General features: G+C 43.3%; 1 protein-coding gene and 1 non-coding gene across 4 annotated transcripts in view; both read right to left on the minus strand.

Moving 5' to 3' along the window:
* Positions 1–12,386, minus strand: part of LOC129767795 (uncharacterized) — a 76,851-nt gene that overhangs the window by 16,513 nt on the left and 47,952 nt on the right. The gene's annotated exons all lie outside the window — the stretch shown is intronic.
* LOC129772330 (U4 spliceosomal RNA) lies at positions 867–1,013 on the minus strand. Its single transcript, XR_008742599.1, has one exon. It is a non-coding gene; the product is annotated as a U4 spliceosomal RNA (small nuclear RNA).

Raw genomic sequence — 12,386 nt, forward strand, 5'->3', positions numbered from 1 at the left:
TTCTGAATACACGGACATAATACAAGTAAAATTTGTTAGTTTTGCAACTAGAGGTCGTTCAAATATTACGTAACGAAATTTTTTACTATTTGAGACTCCTTCTTCCCTACACAACATGAAACAAATCGTCATTCGCATAAAAATGTTTAGATTTTGTTGGATTTATTCCTAAACAATTTTCGACAAGCCATCCCATCCTCTCTTTTCGAGTGCGTTATGTAATATTTAAATATTTGAATGATCCCATAAACCTCAATAGTGGCCGTTTCGAGTGGCTCTACTCTGACATGACCGTCTAAAATAGTATTCTTGATGTTATTGTTTCGTATATTGATTCCTAGTATGTTGTGTCCATTTTGTGTGTAGTAGACTACTCCTCCACATCAGACGTGTAACAAAACCCTTTTTTCCAAATGTTTATATGTAATTCTTTCAATTTAGTGTTTCATAAATCAGTTGGAGATAGCTTGAGAAGCAAAATAGCACATTAAACTCATGATAATTCCGCGTTTCAACTTACCCCGCACTACGAGACAACGGGAAACAATGCATATGAAAACATAACATATTCATAATTGATATTTTTCAAAGCATCCAGTGTGAATCCCTATTTTTTATCGAAAGTCATCGGTCATACCTTGTATATGCTGCAAACAGATTTGAATTTAGTGATCTAGCGATTTTTTAAGATAACTTTCAAGTTGAACTTCGAAAAAATCGTTCCAACTTGCCCCTGTGTACCTTATATAAAAGCCCAACGTACTTATCCATCAAGCCTGGCAGTTGTTGAATCTTCAAATTAGTGAATGTGTCGCTGATCATAATAATTTCGATTTGTGGTGAAGTAAGTGTACCCCCTCTTAGACTGTTAGCCATTAACAGACAAAAAACAGTTCCAAATTTCTTGTATAAAATCATGGTACACTATTAAATAGGATATTTTTTTCAACTTGCAATACCCGCACTTCGGTAAAACCTCATTGGTTACGATATCGCAACTCATGCGCAATGCACAAATAGAATTTTTAATCTAAACGAAAAACTTGATAGTCGCTCAAAATTTTTATTTCAAAATGTGATTATTACTTTTTCACATTTAACGCTCTATTTGCACCATGTCACATGCCATTTCTCTTAATTTTGTATTTGCAAATAAAAAGCCGAATATCCGGCCGCCACATTTTTGACGTAGAGCTATGCTGTTATTATATTCGAGTCGCTTGTTATTAACATCGGATATTATTTTAGAATGCTGCAAAATTTTAGAAATAACTTTTTAGTAGAATGGTTTGGTCGCCCTGATTTTGTTTTATTGTAGAATCAATTTTTTTATTGTAGAATCAGACGATCATTGATTGAAGATTCATCCATGCCCTCGCAGAATCACATGTCGCATTTTTTTCATGTCAATGCATTGAATATTCACCTCGAATGCTATTCGCTGGTCTTTTTTGCAATTGCTGACATACACTCGGCTACAGGCACTAGAACCATTATTCCACATCTCATAACTACGTCAATTTTTCTTTGGCACCGCATGGAAACAACAACAATGGCAATACTTGCAAGTATCAAATATCATGCTACATGTTATTTAGTATCGAAAAGAGTTGCATTGCTTCATTATGATCAAGATTAGCGCAAATGCCATTCTTCTTGAAGACAGTTTTGCGATTGACACGCGAGCCCAAATAATTCGCAATATTCCAGCACGACAATCACTATGGTTTAGCTTGATATTACTCAAATAATTCTGTGGCTCATAACCTTAACGCCTGTTTCGCCATAGCGTCAGTTCGATACATTGATGCAATGTCAAAGTCACCAAGTCGACTGCTTCGAATAAAATAAAAGTCTGAATATTTGCCTCAGCAGAGATCCATTATTCATACCCTAGCGCAAATATTCCTCTTCCGATATTTCCCTCTTTGTTTCTATTCATTATCGCGGCTGCATAATTTGCACCACCAAACAATCGTCTATCATAGCATCAAAATATTAGGTGATTGTTGCATAGCGACAGGGCCAATCCACACAGGAGTAGATAAAAATTGGATTTCAGGTTTCAGTACATACGGGTTATGAATCACGTACGCACACAAAGCCATATATCGATGGCTTGAAGCAACTAAATATACACACACTTATCTCCGCTTTGCGCTCTTCCCAACAGATTTATTAATATTTCCGGACTGTAGCTTTGTTGTCATCCTTGGTGGTGAAGGAAAACAAGGAAGAACAAACGATATTCATTGCTCCGTAACTAGAACGATACTGAAAGTTTGCCCCAGCGAATTCCAATGTTTATGTTCTAGGCAAATATTCACCTTCGTTCTCAATCTTCTTCTTTTCTTTGTTCACGGAGACTTCAAATCATTCCCCTTCGTTGCTCGCCGATAAGTTGCTCGTTAGTGACGGCATGGGTTGGTAAGCTCACAAATGAGCAGAACAAATGTATGGGAAAATGGAAATACTTCTAGTTTTCATCAATTTAAACCATTTACACTCCAGGGGATTATAATATATAGCATAACAAACAAATCTTAGGGAATTTTTTATTCGTTTGGTTTTAAATCGCCAAAATCCGTTCGCGGCAAAAACAGTTGTTAGCGTTAACTTTATTTCATAAAAACGTGACCTGTTTTCTGATTTGTTACTTTTAATGAAAGACGTAGTTCTACGTCAAAAACGCGAATCGCTCCTTTTACACGTGCTTACTTGAAAACGCCATTCGAGAAACTGGACAACACCGTGTCTTGATGGTGCCCCGAGATTCTGTTACAAAGAGCTTACCGCTTTAACAAGCTGAAACATACACAATAGAACAAAGAAGTGACCAATACTTTCTGGATGGTCTAACAGTTTGTTGAATGGCGGGATGGTTGGATGGATGACTGATTTATTATTTGCAATGTTGACTGAAATAGATAGAGAATTACTCTAACCTTATCTTCTGAATGTCAAATATGCTGCTTCGTAATTGTTAGTTTAGAAAAAAAGAGTTTTATGCAATTGATAATTGATTGCATCGTTGTCACAGCTCGCAAATTCAATCAGTACGTAAATGACATCGCAGCCGCAAACCCAACGCGTATCTATTATTAATTTCTATTACAAAAAATGTGAAGATGAAAAGGAAAAGAGAAACCGAAGGTGTCTCAAAAAGTACGAACTATTCAGTCTTAAGCACTCCGCAAAGATGAAGGGAATAGGATTCTTGAAGAAATCCGACTATAAGACGCCGCAAAACATTGGGAAGTTCAAGATTGCATGCAACAACAACGATTGCTTGAGTCAAATCGGAGCCGTTCGTGAAAAGAGTAGAGAGAGAAAGAGAGAAAAAAAAGAGAGAGAGAGAGAGAGAGAAAGAGAGAGAGAGAAAGAGAAAGAGAAAGAGAGAGAGAAAGAGAGAGAGAGAGAGAGAAAGAGAGAGAGAAAGAGAGAGAGAGAGAGAGAGAGAGAGAGAGAGAGAAAGAGCGAGTGAAAGAGCGAGAGGAAGAGAGAGAAAGAGCGAGTGAAAGAGCGAGAGGAAGAGAGAGAAAGAGAGATAGAAAGAGCGAGAGAAAGAGAGAGATAGGAAAAGGATAGAGAGAGAGAAAAAGAGAGGAAAACTCAGTAATTTGTATATGAAAATGGCTTTTTTGTTTTCAAAGTATTCTCCCTGACGATCAATACATTTCTGCGTTCTTTCGAGCCATTTATTATAGCAACCACGTCAATTCGAAAGTGGTACCTCCTAGCAGTGTCTTAGAATATTAACAAATATTCACTAGTAACGAATATGATTTTATTTCAGTGTTGTTGTGACACTATTGTGTGGGGTTCATAGCTTCGCCGTTATTTATACTTCGAATATCAAAAGCAAAAAAATAATATTCATCACATTCGAAATGATATTCGTTCTGGCAGTGAATTTGAGTAAAAATTCAAAAATAAAAAAAAGCCAGACTAGACCATTTAGAAAACAAAAACGCCAGAGTTCGATAAAACGAACTTTGCAAGAAATCACGGAGGATTTTATTTGGCGAGACGGTAACAACGGCAGAATGAATACAACGAGTGGTTGACATCGACATCGGGAATTTCATAACGCATTTCCGAACACGGCATCCGGGAGCTGCAAATAAGCACGGGCTCATTAAACATTTGGATAGTGCCAAGTAAAAAATCACGAACGCACCCTAAACGCTGCATTTATTATATTGCAAGCAGCAGTACAATAAAGCGCTTATAAGACCATTTCGACAGAAGCTTTGTGTGTAATCGCCGGGATGATTCCCATCTGCATCACTCTGGCGGAAGACAGCGAGTGCTACAAGTGCAGGGTAACCAGAGGTATCTGAAAAACGATGAGAGCGGAGTCGATGGACAAATGACAGCAGGAATGGGATAAGGCAGAGAACGGCAGATGGACGTACAGGCTGATACCGGTACTTTCGACCTGGTTGAACAGATAGTACGGTGAGGTTAATTTCTACTTCACGTAAAGGGTGTGTCACATCAAATTGCATCACGGAAAAAACGCTGTAGAAATTCGCCCAGTAGACCGATCCTTTTGAAAATTTTAGACAGTAAAATAAAAACTATTAAACAACTTTTGGCATTTTCTGTTTATTCATACTTCGAGCCCAAGCCCGTATGTTCGCACCTTCCTCTTTACCCCGTCCATAAGGTTCTGTACAACGTCAGGTTGTAGTTTTTTTTGAACAGAAATCCATTTTCTCTTGAAGTCCGTCTCCGATTTGACAACTTTTGGGTTCTTCCGGAGGGCCTGCTTCATAATCGCCCAATATTTCTCTATTGGGCGAAGCTCCGGCGCGTTGGGCGGGTTCATTTCCTATGGCACGAAGGTGACCCCGTTGGCTTCGTACCACTCCAATACGTCCTTTGAATAGTGGCACGAAGCGAGATCCGGCCAGAAGATGGTCGGGCCCTCGTGCTGCTTTAATGGTGGTAGTAAGCGCTTCTGTAGGCACTCCTTAAGGTAAACCTGCCCGTTTACCGTGCCGGTCATCACGAAGGGGGCGCTCCGCTTTCCGCAAGAGCAGATCGCTTGCCACATCATGTACTTTTTGGCAAACTTGGATAGTTTCTGCTTGCGAATCTCCTCCGGAACGCTGAATTTGTCCTCTGCGGAGAAGAACAACAGGCCCGGCAGCTGACGAAAGTCCGCTTTGACGTAGGTTTCGTCGTCCATTACCAGGCAATGCGGCTTCGTCAGCATTTCGGTGTACAGCTTCCGGGCTCGCGTCTTCCCCACCATGTTTTGCCTTTCGTCGCGGTTAGGAGCCTTCTGAACCTTGTATGTACGCAGGCCCTCCCGCTGCTTGGTCCGCTGGACGAATGAACTTGACAAATTCAGCTTATTGGCGACATCCGGGACCGAACTTCTCGGATCACGTCTAAACTGCTTAACTACGCGCTTGTGATCTTTTTCACTGACGGAGCATCCATTTTTGTCGTTCTTCACCTTCCGGTCGATGGTTAGGTTCTCGAAGTATCATTTTAGTACTCTGCTGACCGTGGATTGGACGATTCCTAGCATCTTACCGATGTCCCGATGTGACAACTCCGGATTCTCGAAATGAGTGCGCAGGATTAATTCACGACGCTCTTTTTCGTTCGACGACATTGTTCCCAATTTACGAAAAATTGACAGTGAAGCATGGCCAACGTGATCTATACACTCTTATCTGATTATAAGCGAAAGCTGAAGATAAAATTCCTAAAAATTAAATTTCTACAGCGTTTTTTCCGTGATCCAATTTGATGTGACACACCCTTTAGTTCCTATTTGGACATGGCTGCTCCAGGCAATATATACCTCGATTCGGGCACGCAGATATCCGGAGCACGTCGTTTTTGTCTGTCCCAGGGTCACCGAAAGACGCAAGGGGCTGCCTGCACTTCATGTCGGGAATATTGTGGAGATGTGTCGCGACGAGAGGATCTGGAATGCCGTGAGCAGTGCAATCACACATAGCATGTCGGAGCTGCAGCGAAGGTGGAGCGTCGACCAACGTGCTGACAACGCCTGACTATAAAAGGGGAACAACGGCGACCTGTTGCAACGGATGATACCCCACCAGAGTAGTTGTGACGGAGTGCGCGTCATGTTGGAGGACACTACCTAATCGGCGCTTCGTTGGGAAGAGAAATCCTGCGAGGACGACTGTGATGGGGCGCGGGTCAAGTTGGAGGGCGCTGGGTGAGAGCCCCACTCGACGTCTGGGTTTACCCTTCCCAGAAAAGGCTGGTAGAGCGTTCCCTACCTCTTAGAAAAAAAAAAACATTTGTTGAGACAGATTTATCGGAGTTCTCCCAGCGAATTAAAACAGCTCTTTTCCGAGTGTTAATCAGCTTCAAGCTACAATTTACTTCATGAAATAAAGGTTCACAATAATGCATCGAAACAACTTACAATTTAGTCTCCGATTGTAGTAACAAATTAAAGAATCCAAAAAAGTACTTATTTTAGCAAAGTTTTCTAGTCTCGTCCCCTAATCGTTCAGATTTAGAAATATATATATATTTTGTTTACAATTCTTCGTTTTACTCTTCTTTCTCATTCCTCTTCCTCGCTTATCATCACCTCTGACAGTTGTAGTTTAGGGTTTAGCCGTTAGTGGGTGATGGTGCGTAAGTATCGTTTTTGAGGGGCTGTTTCGGCGAACATCCTCCCCCGCGTGTCGCCTTAACTTCCGATGTGGCGTCACTAGAGTTCCCTACGTCGATCACAGCCAGTTTTATCGCAGGTCTTTTCAAAATTCCTCCCGGCGTTAATACCTCTGCCCGACGAACCACTCCATCCTTGCCTGGTGTAACTCGAATTACGCGTCCTCTAACCCAGCGGTTTCTCACATCTTCTTCTGCCACGAAGACTAGTTCACCTTCCTTTATTGGTCGTACGTCCCGAAACCATTTAGTTCGCCTTGTGATCGTCGGTAAATATTCTACTATCCAGCGACGCCAAAAATTGTCCAGAGTATATTGCACCATATTCCAGCTATTCTGCAAGGCCACTCCGCAATCCGTTGGGTTCCTTCCAGGCTCGCGGACTCCGTTCGAGCTCATCAACAAGAAATGGTTCGGAGTTAGAGCTTCATGATCGGCCGTTTCCAAGGGGATGAAAGTAAGGGGTCGCGAATTTACCATGTTCTCCGCTTCAGATATGATGGTTGCCAGTGATTCCTCATCTAACTTCCGGATTATCGGAATTGATCCTAGTGCTGCTTTAACAACCCGAACCATTCTCTCCCAGCAACCTCCCATGTGCGGGGCAGAAGGTGGGTTGAATCGCCATTGCGTTATCGCGTTGGTGAAAGTACTGCTGAGCTCCAAGTTTATTTTTTTTATTTCGTCCGTCAGGTCTCGACTTGCTCCGACAAAATTAATTTCATTGTCGGAATAGATTTCTAAGGGAGAACCGCGACGCGCAATGAACCTTCTTATCGCCTTCTTACAGGAGTCCGTAGATAGACTTGCGTCAACCTCAAGATGCACTGCCCGAACAGTGAGGCATGTAAACAGGCAAATCCAACGCTTCGCCACACTCCTTCCTATTTTAATGAAGTATGGACCAAAGATGTCCACGCCCACGTATGTGAAAGGGCGCACGAATGGTTTCAATCGTACTGCAGGTAGCGGTCCCATTTTTGGGGCGTAAGGGGTTACCTTGTACACTCGACATCACATACAGCGCTTCCTGGTTAGGCGAATTTCCACTCGTAATCGTGGAACGTGAAATTTCTGCCTTACTTCATTGACTACGGTTTCATCGTTGGCATGGCCGTATCTTCGATGGTAATAATCCAACATCAAGTTCGTTACGTGATGGTTCCTCGGTAAAATTATTGGAAACTTCGTATCATAGCACAATATATCCGCTGCGACCGCACGACTTCCCACTCGTAGCACTCCGTTGTTGTCGACGAATGGTGTAAGTTTCACGATAGTACTGTTTGATCTTCTCCATTGATATTCAAACAGACGATGATCATCTCGTTTCGACTTCAGGATAGCTACTTCCTCTGAAAAAGCATGAGATTGTGCAGTTCGCCACAAAATATTTTCCGCCATTTGCACTTCTTCACTAGTAATCCCAGTCGAGTCCATTGATTTCAATTTAGGAGAGCGTAATTTGTTGATAAAATGGCAAACGTATACCATACAACGTAGTAGCCTCTCGAATTTTGAGAATCTTTCAGTGTTTACTACTGGTTGTACCATATAGTGATTGCAAACAACCCCTGCTCGGAGTTCCATATCGCTTTCATTTGCACACTCTTCATCACCAGAATCTGCCGTCCATTGTACGTCTTGTTCATACAGAAATGCTGGTCCCTGGAACCATCGACCTTGTACATTGCAAGTAGGGCCTTTTCCCCACTTGGTTGCTTCGTCTGCAACGTTGTTCTTGGTGGAAATCCATCTCCACTCTTGAATATTAGATAAACTGAGTATTTCGTCGACTCTGAAGGCCACGAATTGACGATACCTGCGTACGTCAGACTTTATCCATGAACAGACGGTTGAAGAATCAGTCCAAAAATAAGTTTTATTAATTTTCAGGGTATGATTTTGTTCTATGAACTTCCGCAAGCGGGCTCCCAGCAACTCTGCCATCAATTCCAATCGTGGTATTGAAAGCCCTCGAAGGGGTGCAACTTTTGTTTTCGATGATACAAGTGCGACCCTGATCTGCCCTTTGTCGAGTATGCGGAAATATGCTACAGCCGCATAAGCTTGCTCGCTGGCATCTACAAATACATGCAGCTCCAAAGACTTGTAACTGTCGATGTCGTATCCTGGAAAATAGCAACGGGGTATGCACAATCCGTCCATTTTCTTGAGCACTGAAAGCCAGTCCCACCAACGCATTGCAATCTCCTCTGGTATCTTTTCATCCCACGCGGTTTCTGCCCTCCAAACATCCTGGATAAATATCTTCCCGTGGACCACAAACGAAGCTACAAGACCCAGTGGATCGTATATGCTCATTACTACTTTCAGCATTTCTCTTTTTGTAGGAATCCGGTTAGCTTCCACCAGACCTTTAATAGCGTCGCAAAACTGCATGGAGAATGTGAAGACATCTTCTTTTTGCAACCACGCTATTCCCAAAACTCGATTGAGTCCCGTCTCCTTTTCCGGTAACAGAGATTTCGATGGTTTTAAGTTCGTCTCTCCTAGTCTTTCGAGTACGCTTCGGTTGCTCGACATCCAATTTCTAATATGAAACCCTGCTCGCTTATGCACTTCGATTACTTCCATCGCCACTGCCACCGCCTCTTCCGCTGTATCGAAACTGCCCACGTAGTCATCCACATAATGTCGTTTCATGACAGCCGCGGCTCCTCTCGGTAGTTCCAACTCTTGCTCCGAGGCATTCAGGTTTTTGATATACTGAGAGTGCGCTGGAGAGCAGGCCGCTCCGAATATTGCCACGTCAGATACCATGATGTTCATCGGCAAATCCGGTGAATCTCGATACGGAAACAGCAACGCACTACGGTCTTCCTCGCGAATCAATATCTGCAAAAACATCTCCTTCACGTCTGCTGATACAGCCACTTCCCGCTCTCGGTACGGAAACAATACTGAGAGTAGCGGTGTCATGAGGTCCGGTCCTTTCAGAAGCACTGAGTTTAAGGATACGCCTTCAACTTTTGACGCCGCATCCCAAATAACTCTAACCTTTCCTGGTTTCTTCTCATTCATTACGACTCCGATAGGAAGGAACCAGGTGCGTCGTAGATCGAAACTATCCAATTCTTTCGCAGTTGCCTCGTGAATGTAGCCTTTCGCTATAAAATCCGCTATCTGATGACGAACGCTGTCATATAACTCCGGGCTTCGAACTAAACGCTTTTCCAGGCACTTGAAACGATGTTCCGCCATTGGTCTGCTGTCCGGAAACTCAATGTAGTCGTGCTTCCAAAGTAATCCTGTCTCAAACTTACTACAGCTGGTTCGACGAGTGGTTTCTTCGAGAATCTTGTACGCTCGTTGCTCATCAACTCCTTTAACCGCTGGAACCACTGCTACACCTAGGCTTTCAACATCGAAAAAGTGGCGAACGTACTCGTGAAGGTCTACATCCGATTGCGCTTCAGACATATGTAGCTGTCGACGAGGAATGCCTACTTCTGATTTCCGTAGATTTCCACATACTGTCCAACCGATCCTAGTCTTAGTTGCGATCGGCTCATTCGACCTTCCTTCTCGAAGCTTCAAGGTAGCTAGTAGGTGGGAATTACTAAGTCCTATCAATATTCCTGGTACAGCGGATTTGTAGGTTTTCACCGGAAGTTTACTAAGGTGGACGAATCTTGTTGCGAGTTCTTCGAAATCCAACGTTTGTTGAGGGAGTCCCAAGCTGTTCACCGTGTACGCCTGTGATACCTTGAACCGTTTTTTCCCCCAGCTCCCGAAATTTCTAAGTTTACTACCTCCGACCCTGCTATATTCTTGGTACCACCTCCAGTCCATTGCAGACACAACGATTCTATCCTACCTTGAACCCCTATCTTCTCCGCGATTGTTCTTTCGACGAGTATCACCGAGGATCCATCATCCAGGAATGCAAACGTGTCAACTCGTCCTTTGTGACCAAACAAAGTGACCGGGAGTATTCGGAACAGCGTCGATGATGTAAGTTGATGATGTATCGTAACTACCGCACTCGTAGATTCTTTGTTCGATTTCGACTCGACCTGTGGCTCAAAGTGCAGAAGACGATGATGCCGTTTCGGGCATTCATTAATACCACATACCTCGCCCTTACACGGCCAACGTGCGTGCGAAGTGAGACATCGTGCACAAAGCTTATGTGCTTTGACCGATTTCCAGCGAGCGTCCAAATCTAATACTTTGAAGGCTGCACAACTTCCAATTTGGTGACCGGCTACATTGCACATTGGACAGAATTTGCTGCTCGAATTTGTTTGCTTCGATTGCTGTGGTTCTTCCGATGATTTCTCCAGGTTTCTCGTTCTAGTTGGCTCTTCATGGTACTTTGACTGTTTCGTTTCAGATATCATGTGTGTGTTAACGTATGATTTTTGCTTAGATTTACTTCCGTCTTCTTTTACAGCTTTTGATGAAATGCTGACAAGCTGGGTCACGCCACTTGCGGCTGACGATATTTTTGCCATGTAACCGCTGAACACATTTAGGTCCACTACTGGAACTTGTTCCTGATAAAGCGCCCAACTGAATTTTGCCGTTGCTGGTAACTTGTCGACAAGTTCCTGAAGCAGAATGGGATTGGACAAGTGCCTTTCCAACCCGACTGCTTTCAAATGACCACAAAGATTTTGCACAACCAGTCCGAAACTCACCAAGGTTTCCAATCGATCTCCTCTAGGAGCGGGTGTTGATCGTACCTTAGCGATCATATTATTCACGATCTGTTCCGGACGGCCATACAACTGTTGGAGCGTGGAAATAATCTCAGGTACCGTTGACGGGTGCAACAGGAAGCTGCTGACTGCATCTTTAGCAGCCCCTTTAAGACTGCGTTGCAACCGTAGAAGGTTTTCAGCGTGGGAGTAGCCACATATATCCGTCGAGTGCTGGTAGCTACTAATAAAAAGCGGCCAATCTACCGGATCTCCAGAAAAGACTGGCAGTTCCTTGGTGACCACTTGTCTGGCTGCTAATTGCTGAGAAGATGGCCCTGTATACCCAACTGTTGGATTCGGAACACCACCTTGGTTTGGGAACAACTCAGGATGAATTTGCGGAACCCCCGTATCCCCTATAATCTTCTGTGGCTTATTCGAAAAAAAAGTCATTCACATAGGACAGAGGGGGTGGTGGAAGAGGAGGACTTCGATACTGACTGTTCCCTATCATATCACAAACCCTAGTCTTTTTATCAACATTTTGTGTAACTAACGGTGGGCTAGTGTAACCAATAACCGAAGACTGTTTATCGTTAAACTCATGACATACGTTCTGCATCTGGTGGAACTCGTCTCGTAAAGCCCAGTAGTCCTCCTCCGCCTTAGTTCGCAGTCGCATCTCATCCTGATTCTGTTGACTAGCAGCCGCTAATTTGGACTGCAAATGTTGTTCATTCGCCCGCAGCCGTTGAATCTCTCTCGCTAGGTCACTGTTCTGTTTCTGCAATGTAGCATAATCCTTCTTGAGTTGCTCGAGTTGTTGTCGCAGAAAACATTCCGCATCTTGAAGTTTCTTCATCTCCTCTGCGTGTCTGATTTCAGTGTACTTTATGGTATCTTGCACTGCCGTTAACTGAAGTCCACGACTGTTCAGCTGATTTCGAAGAGTTGTTTCTGATTCTTTTCTCCGCTTCAGTTCATCGACTTGCTGAGCTTCCAATATTTTTATTTTCTCGATCAATTCCAATTCACGCTCCC

Source organism: Toxorhynchites rutilus, chromosome 2, assembly GCF_029784135.1.
Source record: "Toxorhynchites rutilus septentrionalis strain SRP chromosome 2, ASM2978413v1, whole genome shotgun sequence".
In the NCBI taxonomy this organism is placed as follows: domain Eukaryota; kingdom Metazoa; phylum Arthropoda; class Insecta; order Diptera; family Culicidae; genus Toxorhynchites; species Toxorhynchites rutilus.